Source organism: Desmodus rotundus, chromosome 4, assembly GCF_022682495.2.
Source record: "Desmodus rotundus isolate HL8 chromosome 4, HLdesRot8A.1, whole genome shotgun sequence".
Classification (NCBI taxonomy): domain Eukaryota; kingdom Metazoa; phylum Chordata; class Mammalia; order Chiroptera; family Phyllostomidae; genus Desmodus; species Desmodus rotundus.
Window position 1 is genome coordinate 128,899,144 of NC_071390.1, and position 14,984 is coordinate 128,914,127.

At 37.6% G+C, this 14,984-nt stretch overlaps 1 long non-coding RNA gene across 2 annotated transcripts in view; it reads right to left on the reverse strand.

Moving 5' to 3' along the window:
* Positions 1-5,365: 5,365 nt before the first annotated feature.
* LOC123478379 (uncharacterized) overlaps positions 5,366-14,984 on the reverse strand; it is a 36,618-nt gene continuing 26,999 nt past the window's right edge. The window contains exon 3 of one of the 2 annotated variants that reach the window (XR_006653571.2): positions 5,366-6,460. This is a non-coding gene — a long non-coding RNA (uncharacterized lncRNA). Of the gene's footprint in view, positions 6,461-11,066; positions 11,684-14,984 lie in introns of those variants that run through there. The other variant, XR_006653570.2, reaches the window with a different exon arrangement.

Consider the following 14,984-nt stretch of genomic DNA (forward strand, 5'->3'; position numbering starts at 1 on the left):
CTGCTGTGGACCATGGCAAAAATAATAATTACGTTATTAAGCTGTACACTAACCATTAGCTCTGAGGTTGAGCTTAATAAATGAACTATCTTGGAACCACAAGTAGATGTTTCAGAGTATTTTAAAATACAAAATTCCAAATTTCAAGAGGAAACTATCCCGTTAACTCAACTGAGTCATGCAACCACTCCTGGTTTAGACATGTGTGGACAGGAGAGTGGGAACGCACTACCGAGACACGGCCACCAGGAGCCGCCCCAGCGGGAGGCAGGCGATTTGCAGAGTAGCTGGAAGACAACTCAGGGGCCTCTCTACAACTCCGAGAGCACTCTTCGCAAAACTAGGGAAAGGTTAAATGTGTATGGCACTTCAGGTTCCAGAAGGTGATTTTTTATTTATTAAAACATTTTGCTTGGACAAAATAATCTAGAAACCCTTAAACTACAAATCACCTAGAAACACTAGATAAGATATGGTGTAATTCTTTTCAGGTGGATAGCTTAATTCTCCAGAAAGTGGGGGGGAAATCCCTCAGGATCTTCCCCAAGGTCCCTTGAAAGTGAAAGAAGATTGTAAGAGAGGAAATTTAATAGATAAGTGAATTAGCTTGTACAGGGTGAGGACTGGAGGTAGTTTTATCAATAACCCAGATGTTGACATTTTAATCTTACATTAGGACAGATAACATGATTGCGCATCTTGGTAAGATAGAGTTGTAACAAAGATCCTTGTATAAAATCAGAACCTTCAGTAAAAATCACAGGTTTGTGATAAGGAAGCTTGTCTGCCTCAACGCAAACAATGATTGGGGGAAAAAACACAATTTTCCCCCTGAGAAGTCTCTACTAACAGTCTAACTTCAAGTGGGTTTGGAATTCCATTATAACACCTGTATGGTCTGGGAACCCCCAAGTAGCATAAAAGGGGTCCAGATCCGTATCTGGCAGAAATGGAAGTAAAGCTGCCCCAGAAGGGTGGATCCCACGGGAGTCTCAAAGAGAAAGCCATTCTGAAGATGAGCCCGAAGTCCAAATCTGTAAAGCTCTGGAGAACCCATCCACCCTAAATAAGAGTTAAGACCCACAATAAACAGCACCCCTCAATTGAAAGTGTTAAAATCAACAAGGAGACCACTATAAATTTGTTTCAAATCATTTGACTTCAAAGGAATTGAATCATAAAGAAAGGATAAGATACTATGAAACCAAGATTGGCCGGGGTCAGAAAAATAAACAATAGGGAAAGGAACAGCAAGGTTTTAAAAACAAAGGAACTTTTAAAAATAAAAATATGATTATGTAAAGAAAAATCTCTTTGGATGACTTAAACAGTGGATGAGATTCAGCTATAGAGACAAATGCATCAAAGATGCAGCATCATCAATGCAGATGCATTATTTTAAATGCATCTGGGATGCAGCAGAGATAAAAACACAGATGATACAAAAAGGAGGTTAAGAGACTTCAAGACTAGTATAAGAATATCCAACTTATCCCTCAAAAGAGTTCAGACAGTGAGGAGAAAGAGAATGGGCAAGAAATAAATAATATTTGAAAATATAATGATTGCAATGAAACCCCCATACTCAGGAAGCCCAGTAGAACCTAAACAGAGTAGAAAAATAAAATTCACACCCAACTCCATTGAGGTCAACCCGCAAGAGCCAAAATATGAAGAAAAGACCATGGAATGACCTACTATGTGGCCAACACTCCAAAAAGTGAACTCAAGGATAGATCTAATCTGAAGCGGACCTACAGAAATACATACATGGTTTTGCTAAGATGGAATTGCTCTCGGTGAATTAGTTGTAGAAGAAATTTACATTGCTTTGTTTTTTTGTACATTCGTAATAAATAATCAGGGCTACAAATTTAAGCAAATCTACAGACCAGATTTGCTTAAATATGAGAGAGTTTCTAAAGGATAGCATAAACTACTAAGAAGCAGCAAGGGTTAGTGATTCATTGATCTCTTTGACTGCTTTGACAAGAAAATTTTCTTCCTTGTGTTCCTGGTTCAAACATTATATAGTTAATGACCCACACATACTACATTTTTTTCACTGTAATTTTTTGTTTGTTTGTTTAGGTTGAGTTTTTCAAAATGTAACCTGCTGGATACATTGAGAAAAGTATGCTTTCGTTACTACTGCCCCCTCCCACCAATCTAAATATGTTAATGTGCAGAATTGATAAAAATCAATAGTTAAAATAGGATTTGGAGCACACAGACCCTACTAGTTTGTCTACTTACAAGATATGTGATTTCAATGAAGTAACTGTTCTGAATTTCAATTTCTTCTTTTATATGTGAACATTAATATCTACTTTAAAGGATGATTGCAGGGACTGAAGAAGTACATTTCTTTCACCTATTTATGCTGTAGAAGTCTATCCTATTACTTAATAGTCTTTCTGAAGGTACTAATCTGTTTCTTGGCTTAAAGCTTTTATTCATACTGTTTCCTCTACTTGGATCTGTTCCCCTTGCCCTGCTTTCTTACCCTTCCTTCAGCTAACTTAACATTTAAAGGAACTAAGATCTGAAGAATGATTTTAGTTTGTATGTCACTTCCTCCTCCATGAAGCCCTCCTATACCCCTCAAATCTGGCGCATTTTCTCCTTGGCAGTCCAGGAGGTCAAAATGACAATTGCTTCACATTTTACCCTTTTTTCACAGAGGATCAAGTTAACACAAATTTAAATGATTTGCCAAGGATCCTAACGCCAGCTAGTGGCAGAAACAAGGCATGATGCCAAGATTGTTATCTCCATTGTCTTCCTTTGCTTCCGCTCCAGCCAGCTCCACCCTGGTTGCACCCAGCCTCTGTGGAATGCTGAGGCATAGAACCTCCAGAAAGAGACCCTCTGTGTATTTCTGGGTGAGGTGCATTTCTTTCCCATGATGCAGTAATTCATCAGGTTAAGACATCCTGACTGCTACTCTTTGCCAGCTCTACCAGCTTCCTTTCACTGGTCATCTGGTACTCTAATCTTGGTCTGGACCAATGTCTGTCTTCTGCATTTTCTTCTTGGCACAAACAAAAATGTTATCATTTTAATTTAGCCAAATCTCCTTCCAGAATTCATTATTCCCATGGAGATTTTTCTCTTCCCTTGAGACTCAATAATCGTCACTGCTGAAAAGAATTGTCTCCCAACCTCTCACCAGTATGCCCCACCTGAAGCACACACATGTTTGTTCCTAACTATGTTCGATCCCATGGGCTACAGAGCTCAAGAAGAAGGAGGTACATTCATTATCTTCACCAAATCCACTGTTCCACTGTTTTTATATTTTATTACATGACAGTTCATCCAGCTGCCTAAGCGAGGTCATTACAGTTTGACCCTCTCCCTCTGCCCCACAACCAGCCAGGTTTGAGGTCTTGTCATTTCTACACCCCTTTCAACACTCCTTTAATCCTCTTCTCTCTTTCTTCTGCCACCAACTTAGTTCTGGCCTTCTCAGACTTTTACCTGTATCCCTGAAATGACCTCCTAACCAGTTTCCATGGCTCTAGTATGTCCCTATTTCAGTCAATCTTGGTCAGTCACTGCAAAGTGATTGTTGTCACATGCAAATCTCACCAGGTGAGATGGGTCCCTAATCTACAAGAGGGATCAATCAATAATTAAGAAAGACCATTAATTAGATCCTTTATGAAAATTATTTGTTATTCTTAAGATTTGCCTCAAAACACATTAGTTAAAACTCAACTATAAACCAGTTCTCTTGGAGTCATTCAAAGTATGATACTCCTGGGACAATCTGGTCAAAAAAGATATCCGCACTCCTACTATCACATCATTTTATTTAATTTGCTATTTTTTACAGAGATTTTGTTACTACTCTTATTAATACATTTACCCTTTTAATTTAGGGATAATGTGCACACATCATTCTGTATATGTCATACATACAAAATTCAATGAATTTTTTAATTGAATTTATTGTGGTGACATTGGTTAATAAAATCATATAAGTCTCTACTGTAAAATTCTATGATACATCATCTGTATATTGCATTGTGCTCATCACTGAAAGTCAATTTCTTACCCATTGACCAAAACTTCCAACATCAAGTGGGTACATGTGTTATATTTATTGAAAAAGAACATATGCATAATAAAAATTCAAACAATGTAAGGGGTTATGTAGGGGTTTTTTAGAAAAAAAGAGAAATAAATTTTCCTCTCACCTCAAATCCTCAGATGTCTACTTTACATCCCTAGGAGTAATGATTTTTACCAATAATTCAATATATTCCCAGAAATGTTCTTTGCATGCATCTGACACAGTCACTGGCAATAGTGTTTGCATCATTGTGGCTGAAATGAGACAAATTCACATGGACTACCAAGTCCTGTGGAGGAAAAGGGATGGCATGGCCACTCTCTCAAGAGGAGAACACCCCGAACCTTGCCTTGACAGGTTTTTATTGGCTTAATTTGCACAGGAATACAGGGCGTATATGGAAAGTTCATCAATCATTGTCAGGCAGAAATGATCAAATAATAGATAATATTCAAAGAGCTGTAAGGGTTTATTCTGAGTCAGGGTCAGATAGCTAAAGGACCATAAAACTTTGGGGAAACAAAATCATTTCATGCTTGGACCCTTATCATTTAAATTGAGGGTATTAGCAAAGCAAGTTTCACAGGATTTTATGGATTCTTTCTCAGGCCTGATTGCCCTGGGGAACCCACCCTTTTCAGCATCAGGCTGCACCCACCTCCAGCATTGTTTCAGGCTTAGGTCAAGCAGGGAAGTTAGGCAGCTAAGAGGTTAGGAGACTTCTTGCAGACAGAATGAGGACTTAGGCCATGTCAAAGCTGAGGGGCAAGGGTCCATCACCCCTTTTTTCCATAGCCCCCCAAGCCCTCCCTCAGAGCCCTCTCATGACCGAGCCTGTCTTAGGTCATCTCTCCCTTGAGAAATCTTACCTGTCATTGGCTAACCAGTCATGCACTGGGGGCCAAGCAGGGTGAAGTAAAGGGGGCAGAGGCAGTGCTCCTGCCAGGGAGATAAGCTTTGTCTCCTTAGTGGCTTAGGGTCTCAAGGTCTCTCACTCAGCCTTAGCCATGGGGAGTTACAGTCTCTGAAACCAGGCAGGGCGGTTACCAACATGCACCAACATATTTGTGACACAATGGGAGTATGGTTTCATTTCAGTCCATCTCCCTTCCTCCCTCCCTCCCTCCCTTTTTTCTTTCTTCACTTACTCATTCAAGATGCAGAGTGGAAGTAGGATATTTTATTGCAAATATGTACCATTGTTAGTTTACCAGTTTCTTCAGATGGATATTTAGGTGTTTCTAATTTTTTTATACAATAAATAAAGTTTTAGTGAATATTTATATATTTATTTTTCTGTACATGTTTTGCAAGTATATCTGTAGGATAAATGCACAGAACAGAAATTTCTGAGTCATAGGATATGTGCATTTTACAGTTTAATAATCATTGCTAAAACTTTTCCAAAAAATTTGCACTAATTTGAACTATTAGACTATTAGACTAATTAGACTATTTAGTCTAATAGACTAAAAATGCCTATTTCTGAGCATCCTAGTGATAATGCAGCATGTTAAGCTTTTTGATCTTTGTCAGAGTGCTAGGTGAAAACTGTTTTGTTGTTTGAATTTGGATGTCTCTAGAGACGTTGGTATTCTTTTCAATTTTTTGCAGCCATTTATATTTTACTTTCTGGGAAATTTTTTCTATTGGTTATTGGTCTTATCATTTACTTGTAATAGATATTTATGTACAAAACAAATATTTTTTCTGCAAAATAAATTGCAAAATACTTATTTTGTACTTTGTATTTTAATTTTGTTTCAGTTTTTCCCCAACAAAGATATTATTTTTCAGTATAGTTAATTCATGAAAGTGTTTATTAATGGCATCTCTTTGTGTTTTGTTTCCATAGCACTTTCCCATACCAAAACTCATTTTCCCCAAATTTAGATGTTTCAGCCATCTGGAAATCATTTTGGTATAAGGAGTCAGATGGCATTCAGCTTTATCTTTTTCTCAGATGGTTAACCATTTGTCCCCAACTCCATTATTTGCTCATCCTTGCTTCCATGGGTTTAAATGCTTTCTTTAGCATATAGTTAATCTCCCTGAGAATTTAGTTCATTATGTCATTCACCTAAAACCTACATAATGTTGTAAGTCAATGCTATCTAGATAAAAATAAATTAAAAGAAAAGAACAGCAATGTTACCAGATATATAGATGATTATTATGTGACTAGTTAGGAAAGCCATGAACATACTTATGGCCTTAATCATATTGAAAAGTGGAATCACAGCATAAGTACTACAGAAAGACATTAACATTTTTTATCCCTTTATACTCTTCAGTATCCGGTGGAGTTTAGCCTCCCTTGTAACTCTCCAGGTTTAGTGGCTCCATGGCGTCTTCTCCACTGTTTGTTTCCCACGTGAACTTCAGGATCAATTTGCCAGATTCCAATGAAAATGAAAATACTTGTATTATTGAAGATATACTTATAGATTAAATTAATACAGACAAATAGATTAATATAATAATGTAATATAATTTATAGTCTAGATTAATTGGGGAAAAACTGATATAATTATAATATTGACTCTTCCAGTCTAAGAACTGAGTATATCTTTCCCTTAATTCAGGTATGTGTACACGTGTGTACACATGTGTGCCTTGGTAGCATTACTAAACCTCTCTCAGACTCAGTCTATCCCTCTGTAAAATAAGAAGAAAAATAGTAGCTACCCCCACACCACCACTGACAGGACTGTTAGAACAGATACATATAAAATGCTAACATAAGCACCTGGCATATAACAAGCTTTTAGTAAATGGTAGTGATTATTTGTTATTATTATTATTATTCATGCTAATATTTTTAAAACTCATCCTTTTACTCCTTTTGGTTAAGATGTATATATCATTTATTTTTTCTACACACTCAACAATTTGCAAAGCTTAATTCCTATTATTCTTATTGTCTTCATCATTATACATTAATTAATGCCTTATAGTTGTTTGGCAGGGTTGTGTTGGAAAGTAAGTTTTCCTTCCTCCAGGAGATGCACCTTAAGCCTGATAACTCAATTTTTCAAAATATTTTCTACAGTCATCTTTTTATCTTAACAAAAAACCCTGCTGGATTCCCTTTACCACCCCCCCCACATATGCTAAATAGGAATTTATTGAGATAAGGAAATATAAAGCCGCCTCCTACTGTCCACCCCTCTCCTAAACATACATCTCTAGTTTCAGAGTGCTGGAACAAAGCCTTCTCAATGAGTGCGTCGCATACGTCATATCTAAGAATAATGAACCCTCATTTAAAAGATCTTTCAACTGGGAATGTTTTAAAGTAGTTCACGTTTTAAAATGGATTAATATATTATGGCAGTGTCATCTTCTGGGAAGAATAAATGTAACTTTAAACTTTAAACATAAGTGTATGTGTGTGTGTTTATTATATACATTTATGTTTGTGTGTGTATATACAAGTAAATACCAAATATAATATTTTTATATTAAATATATATCTATGTACCTCAATATTTTGTATTTTACACAAAAAGACCATATACATACTTGTATACAAAATATATGATACGCATTTGTATACAAAAATGCTATATACCTATAGTTTTTCACTGAAAAAGACCTTTAACCACATTATAACATATTTTAGATAATAGATGAGAAAATACTTGAGTCTAAGTATATTAACATAACTACTGCCATCATTTTAGTATATCTCCTTCCAGTCTGTTTTACCATGTATAAAAATTTTACTTATAAGTATAATGGCATAAGTCATCTTTAAGAGACATTACAAAGGGCTCTCCTGTTAAATCAACAAAACAGCAGCAGAAGGAAGTGGAAGGTGGAGTGCCATGGGGAGAGAGGTCTGGGAGAGGGTCTCATAAGAAGTTAGGTGGAGTCTGTATCCCGCCTGGTCGCCATCAAGGAATAGAAAGGCGCAGAGTATTTTGTCTAAGAATATTTAGAGAAGTAACCAACATGCTCATGAAGAGCTAATGTGAAGCCTGCTGTGAAATAATGCGTGACCAGCCAGTATCAGCCCAGAAAGAACCACAAACAGTACCAATTAAGTAAAAAGAAAAACATTGCTCTCTTTCTCTTTAATCTCTGCTGTTCTAATTCTAGAAAATACAGAAGCAGCAGAATGAGAAGAGGAGAAGAGAAATTCAAAGCAGAGGAAGAGAAAAAGAATAAATCTCGATTTCAGCCAGTCTCATGTCTTTAAATATCATCTATGGGTCAATCACTCCCAAACGTATAACTCCACCCTGGAACCCTCTCCTGAACTCCATGCTTGTATATCTGACTTCCTACTCCACATCTCCACTTGAATAGCTAATAGATGTCTCAGAGTTAACATGCACAACACCCTGACCTGCCTACAACTCTCTCCGAAATAGTCAACACCAACTTCATCCTTTCAATTGGTCAGGCCAAACGTTTTTAAGGTTTTCTTGACTTCCCTTTACTCACACGTTGCATATTATTTTTGTCAGGAAACCCCGTGGTATCCACCTTTAAAAATATGTAGAATCTGACCACCTTCAGCTTCTCACTACTGTTTCCCTGGTTTAAGCTACTATCATCAACTATAAGCAATTGTAAAAGTCTCCATGGAAATAACAGATGGACATTGAGATCAGTAACTAATCACAGCACTTCCTACAAAGTCTGTCTGTGTGATTGGTCACTGCACGTCTGCTATTAGTGCACACACAGACAGCCACAAGGGGAGCTGGGATGCCTCCCTGTGTTCCCTGTAGGAAAAACACATGCAATATTTCCCAAAATGGATCATGAAAAGAGGGAATTGGCCAACAAAGAACAAAGTGCAGCAAATTAAGTGAAAAATGATAAATCTGGACATGAAATTCAAGTCAAATATAAATGGACTTCTAGAAGAAGTAGCAGACCCTGGGAGTGTTGACACTGCTGCCTTTGCAGAAATCCCTGTGATGTAGCCAGAGGAACTTAGCGAAGGTGAACTTATGGACATCAATGAGGACAGCGGCTGTGATGAAAAGGATGAGGATATCTCAAAGGAATTGATGCAAGCAGACATAAATTAATTAATTAATAAAATAAAGTCACTTCAGAGGATAGATAAAGGACAGAATGTTAAATGCACATTCAAATTTGGATAGGGAGCTAACAGCCACGGTGTAGAAAAAAGTTAGCTGCACGATGAGAAGACAAGCCCTGTTTCAGCTACTCCTAAAAAGCTTTTTACAAAGAAAGAAAATATGTTCGTACTGTTTATAATATTTAAAATTACAGGGTACTAAATAAGCTTTAGTTTCATTATTTTTATTTCCCTATACATTAATAATTGATAATAAGAGGGACTTTAATGTTTTCACAAAAATTTTAAGGGTAATAAAAAAATGGAATTTTTCCCATAATCATTAAGAATGCCTTTGCCTATTCACAGCTTGCAGTTATTTTTGTGGCCCCAGACCTCCGTATAAAGTGAGAACAGAGCAGTTTATATCGGACAGAGTAAGTACTACAGTAACATTTAATGAATTCCCTCATACGCCAGATACACGGAATGAGAGTAACCCATTCTTGGTTAAAATAAATATAGGAAGAAACTCCAAACTTAAAGTAACAACTGTAGTATTAATGGCAATAAATAATAATTATTGAGCATTTGCTATATATGCCAGCTTCTCAAAACTTATATATTGTTATTTAATCTCTACAACAATCCTACGAAGTAGGTAGTTTCTGTTATTATCACCATAGCAGATACAATAGGATGAAGATAGTTAGTAATCTTGCTATGTAAAATGAATAAGCAACTGCTTTTATTTAAGTTTAACTGGTTTGCAAGGCCAGATTCTAGAAAATGGAGAGAAAATAGATTCTTTCAGCACTGGGACCAAGCCAGCTTAAAGTTTTTTAGTAAATAAAAACTCCATTCTGTGTAACCTAAGAACCTGGCACTCTTGCATTCATTCATTTATTCAATAATTCAACAGATATGTTGAAGTTCCTCCATTTGCCTGGCCGATTTCTAGAAACTGAGTATTTGGTGAGCTCTGTCTTGGTGGTGCTGACAAGGAAGGCAAAACAATAACAAATAAACAAATATATAACATAATATTAGGTTATATTATGATATAGCCTAATATTTATATTTAAAAAATGAGCCCTGGCTGGTGTAGCTCAGTGGATTAAGTGCCGGCCTGTGACCCAAAGGGTAGCCTGTGTGATTCCCAGTCAGGGCACATGCCTGGGTTGTGGGTCAGGTCCCCAGTAGGGGGCGCGTGAGAGGCAACCACACATTGATGGTTCTCTCCCTCTCTCCTTCTCTCCTCCTCTCCTCCTCCTCTCTAAAAAATAGATAAATAAAATCTTTTAAAAAATTAGAAAAGCAAGATAAGGCAAAATAAAAGAAAAAAAATGGGCAAGGAAATTGCTAGGATATTCCAGAAAAACTTTTATGAGAAGGGGTGTCATTTGAACAGAAAAAATATTAAAATGAGGGAAGAAGTGATGTGACTGTTGGTGGAAGAACATTCCTGGCAGATGGAAGAGCAGGAGCAAAGTTCCTGAATGAAACTGTGAGTGGCAAGTATAAGGAGGAATAAGAAAATAAAGGTTGAAACAGTGGAATAAGTGAGAGGAAAAGTCTCAAAATGAAGCTGGAGAGGTAGCCAGAGACTCTAATAAAGGATTTTGCAGCTATGGAAAAAAATTTTAGATTTTCTTCTTAGTGTAGTGGGAAGCCATTGAAAGACTGAGAGTAAGAGAATAAGAGGCTTTGTTTCATTTTAAAATATCAGTCTCCCTAGAGTGTGGCAGGGGTGACCAACCCACGGCCCATGGGCCACATGCGGCCCAGGATGGCTATGAATGCAGCCCAGGATGGCTATGAATGCAGCCCAACACAAAATTGTAAATTTACTTAAAACCTTTTATTGCTCATAAGTTTTCATTAGTGTTTGTGTATTTAATGTGTGGCCCAAAACAACTCTTCTTCCAGTGTGGCCCAGAGACTCCAAAAGGTTCGACACCCCTGGTCGTAGAGAATACTGAGGATGGAAGGGCAAAAATGGAGGCAAAGAGACAAGTTTGGTGGCTGTTACAGTAGATATGGCACACACAGCGACTGTGGCTTGTACTAAGGAGTTAACAACAGGAGGAGTAAGAAACATCGAATGAGTAATATATTCTGAAGCTAGAGTCAACAGGGTTTGCCGATGGATTTAATGCAGAGAGTGAAAAAAGTGAAGCGTCAAGGCAGGCAACACAGTTCTGGTTTTAGCAACTGAGTGAATGGGGGTGCCTTTTACTAAATAAAGATGAGGGATCAGTAAGTTTGTGTTGGGGGATAAATAAAGTTCTTTTTTGACAAGCAGGATCTGAGATTCCTGTTAGACATCTATGTGGAATTGCAGAACAGTTGCCACATCCGTTCAGATGCTCAGAGGAAAGGCGAGAGGTGGAGGTACCAGTGGAAGCATCATCAGCACACAAGTGGTAATTAAAGCTGCAGGACTGGATAAACTCATCTTGGTCTTGATGGTAGGTCCATTGAGAAGAGGCCACAGGATTGACTTGGGCCCAGGCCAGCATTTAGGAGTCAGAAAATTGACAATGATCCAGCAATGGAGACTGAAAGAAAAAACATACTCTGCATTTTATACTCGTATATTTCCAGTGGCTAATGATCCTGGTTACAGCCTCGGTGCACCAGACGAGTGACATGCCACAGTAGTCCAAATAACTGAGGGAGAGTGTCTGGCATGCCCTCCAAGGAAAATTGCTTTTTTATTACAAGTTCTCGGAGGATAATGATCCATGGTTACTACATTTTGAAAATAGAAATTCTTTGAAAGGGCTCACTACTCAATGTTGAATACTATGAAAGAAACTATTTCATGGCGAGAAAGATGTGTAAACAGGATATTTTTGACTTAAATATTCACCCAGTATATTAGTCTGAGAAAGTTACAAAAGCAGACAGATTCCTTGTCATTAATGGCACCAGTTTTTTTTAAAAAAGGTAAAAGCTACAAGTATCATTTTATAGTGCCACCAACACACACACACACACACACACACACACACAGTTTCTACATGGATGTAGTCATATACTTATTGGCAGTAAATAAAGCATATTGAACTTGATGTTGAGTTCCTGTCAGCTGCTCATTCTTTCTGCAAGTCGACTTGTGCTCCAAATCACCACCAGTCCAAGCCCACCTTAAATCTTAAAGTTTGAGGTTTAATATGACCTGGACTTAGCCATTCAATGTGAAATATGGTTGAGGGCTAGTTTACACGTGCTTCTTTTTTATTCTGTCTGTGCATCCTCCTGAGTTACGAACTTTTTGAAGGCAGTTTTCTATTAGACTGGTCATATGTGGGAGATCAAAATTAAAGTTCATATTTTGGGGAATTAACAAATCTCCTTAAGAAAAAAGGGTTCTTCCATGCTCCACTTATTTTCTGAGTTCCTGATTTTCTTCAAGTCTTGATCTAATAATTCATTGTATTTTTGGCTTTGCAACTTTTAAAATACTTTAAAATATCAAGACTTTTTATCTATTTTCTGTGGGACTGTGACTCCCAATAGCTTAGGCTGACATTACTGGAAACCAGAAGTCTCAATCCCAACTGTACTTGTGAAAAGTTTACCCATGTTTTGAAAGTTCTGCCATTTGTTTCCACTACGCTCTTCTTGTTTATCTCATACATATGTGGTTTCTTCCTTCTTTAAAACCACACATCACCTCTCTGACCCTGTCCTATCTACTACTCATGGGTGCACTCGGGATTTTATCATGTTAGATTCTCAATGGCAGGTAGCATGCATTATCCCCCGAAGCAATTAGTTTAAGCTTTGCACAAAGCAGGCACTTAAGATGTATTTGATTGAAAAAGATTTCAAAGTATTGCTTGAGAAACCAACTGAACAATAACTTTGTTTTTTTCCCACATTTCTCACATGCCACAGGAATCTTCTTGAGCAATAAAAAAAGTCCCAAGCCTTTTCCCCTCACATTCCACTTGGCTGGAGTGAACATCAAGTAATGTGCAAAACTAAAGGGCTCAGCAGCTGGAATACTTAATCATCATTATTAGTTCAGCTTGTGATAATAAACATGTTTCCTCAAGCTACTTCATACAACTCATAAGGCAGCTTTAGCTCACAGGGAAAGAAGAAATTTGGCTCCCAAGGAGCATAATTCTCTTCAGATGTGGTCAAGCAAGACCGAATGCCAAACTTCATAACAATATGTGAAATGATGTGGAGAAGGGAGGAAATCATTTGCATAAAACAAGAAACTCCTGTTGCCTTAACTGCCAGTAATCTCCATCCATAAAGATCAGGTGAATAAGCATGACAAATGTATGGAATGCCTTAAGGGGATAGAATGACGTTTGGAGCTGGTGAACTCATAAAAGTGCAGGAAATAGGAGATGGTTTAACCAGTTTGAACTACACCTTGAACCTGACATCTTTGCAAGAGAATTGCACTGGCCCTAAAGGAAGGATGTTTATTAAATCTCTCTAACATAGAGATGTCATAGTCACCAATTAGAAAGAGAGAAAAAATGCTATTAAGAAGCCAGAGCAAGACTTGGTGCACACCATATATAAATTTTAACATAAGACTGATTCTGCTTGCAATGATTTTTAAAATATTATTTAAGAGTTCTTTAGAGGACCTTGGATTTAATTTATTGCAATGTGCTAGACAGACATTAATTTGCAGTGATACAATATAGGTAACATTTTACAGAGCCTCTCTTTTCAAATCAAGATGGGACAATTATGATAATTACTTCATAAGGTGTAAACTTCGTTGTATGGGTTAAAAGAAGTAATTGAAGTGAACGATCTAGAACAGTGCCTGACATTAATAAGCACTACATAAATGTTCACACACACACACACACACACACACACACATTGGAGAGAAGTAAACCTAAAGTAGGTGAACAAAAAATACCTGGTTTGTGCTAAGCCTACAGAAAGCACTTGAGGGAAAGAGCAATGGACCCAGAAACAGATAACCCGGTGTCCAATTCCAGGTAAATTATTTCTTAATCTTTCTGAGACTTTCTCTTTCTTAGCAAATTAGAAATGATAACAATATCTACTTCCTAGAGCTATGAGGAATTTATTTAGATAACATGCAAAGTGCTCAGCAAAGAGCCTGGCACCTAGTGATGGCTCACAAAAGGTTAGATTTTATTATCAGAAGTACACATGAAAGGAGCTTGCAGTCTCTTAACCCTTTGCATGGTCAGACTACCATGTGATGTCAAGCATTGTGTGTTCCTGGGCACAATAACAGAGTATACATTTGTGAGGTTTTCTTAAGGAGTTTTTCCAAAGCAAAGCTGAAGAAGTAAATAAATGAGGTCCAGACAAATAATAGAAAAATTGTGCCCATTTCTGGTTCATTCTGAGGTTGGGCTTACAGTCAAGAAGGAGTCAGGCTGGTATGAATTTACAGAGATGACTTCTTTCTCTTAGAATCATATATGAAGAAGGTCCTCCGTATTCCACAGCCTTCAGTGGTAGCCCCTTTTCAGCACCGGAAGGGAGCTGGAAGTGAATACAGATCCATCCAGTGGCACAACACTCAGGAAATTCCCTTTGGTGGTCTTAAAGGTCACACTTAGTCGGGATACACACTCAGCTTGGGTAGACAAAAAATTTTGAAGGGTTTGATAGGTGAACTGGTATCAAAAGAAGAGAAGAAATTAAGACTTGGTCACTCTCAGAGTGAAGAGATTAGCTGTAAGTTCTCTTGCCGATGACTAGCAGGAAATCTTCAGAAGCCACAACAAATGCACTTGGTGAAATGTTTGACCCAACTGGCTCTACCCTTTACCACTGCAGTGGGAATTCTCCCTTTCCTCTCATTCCCTTGTGTCCCTCAAAATCATGCACTGACAT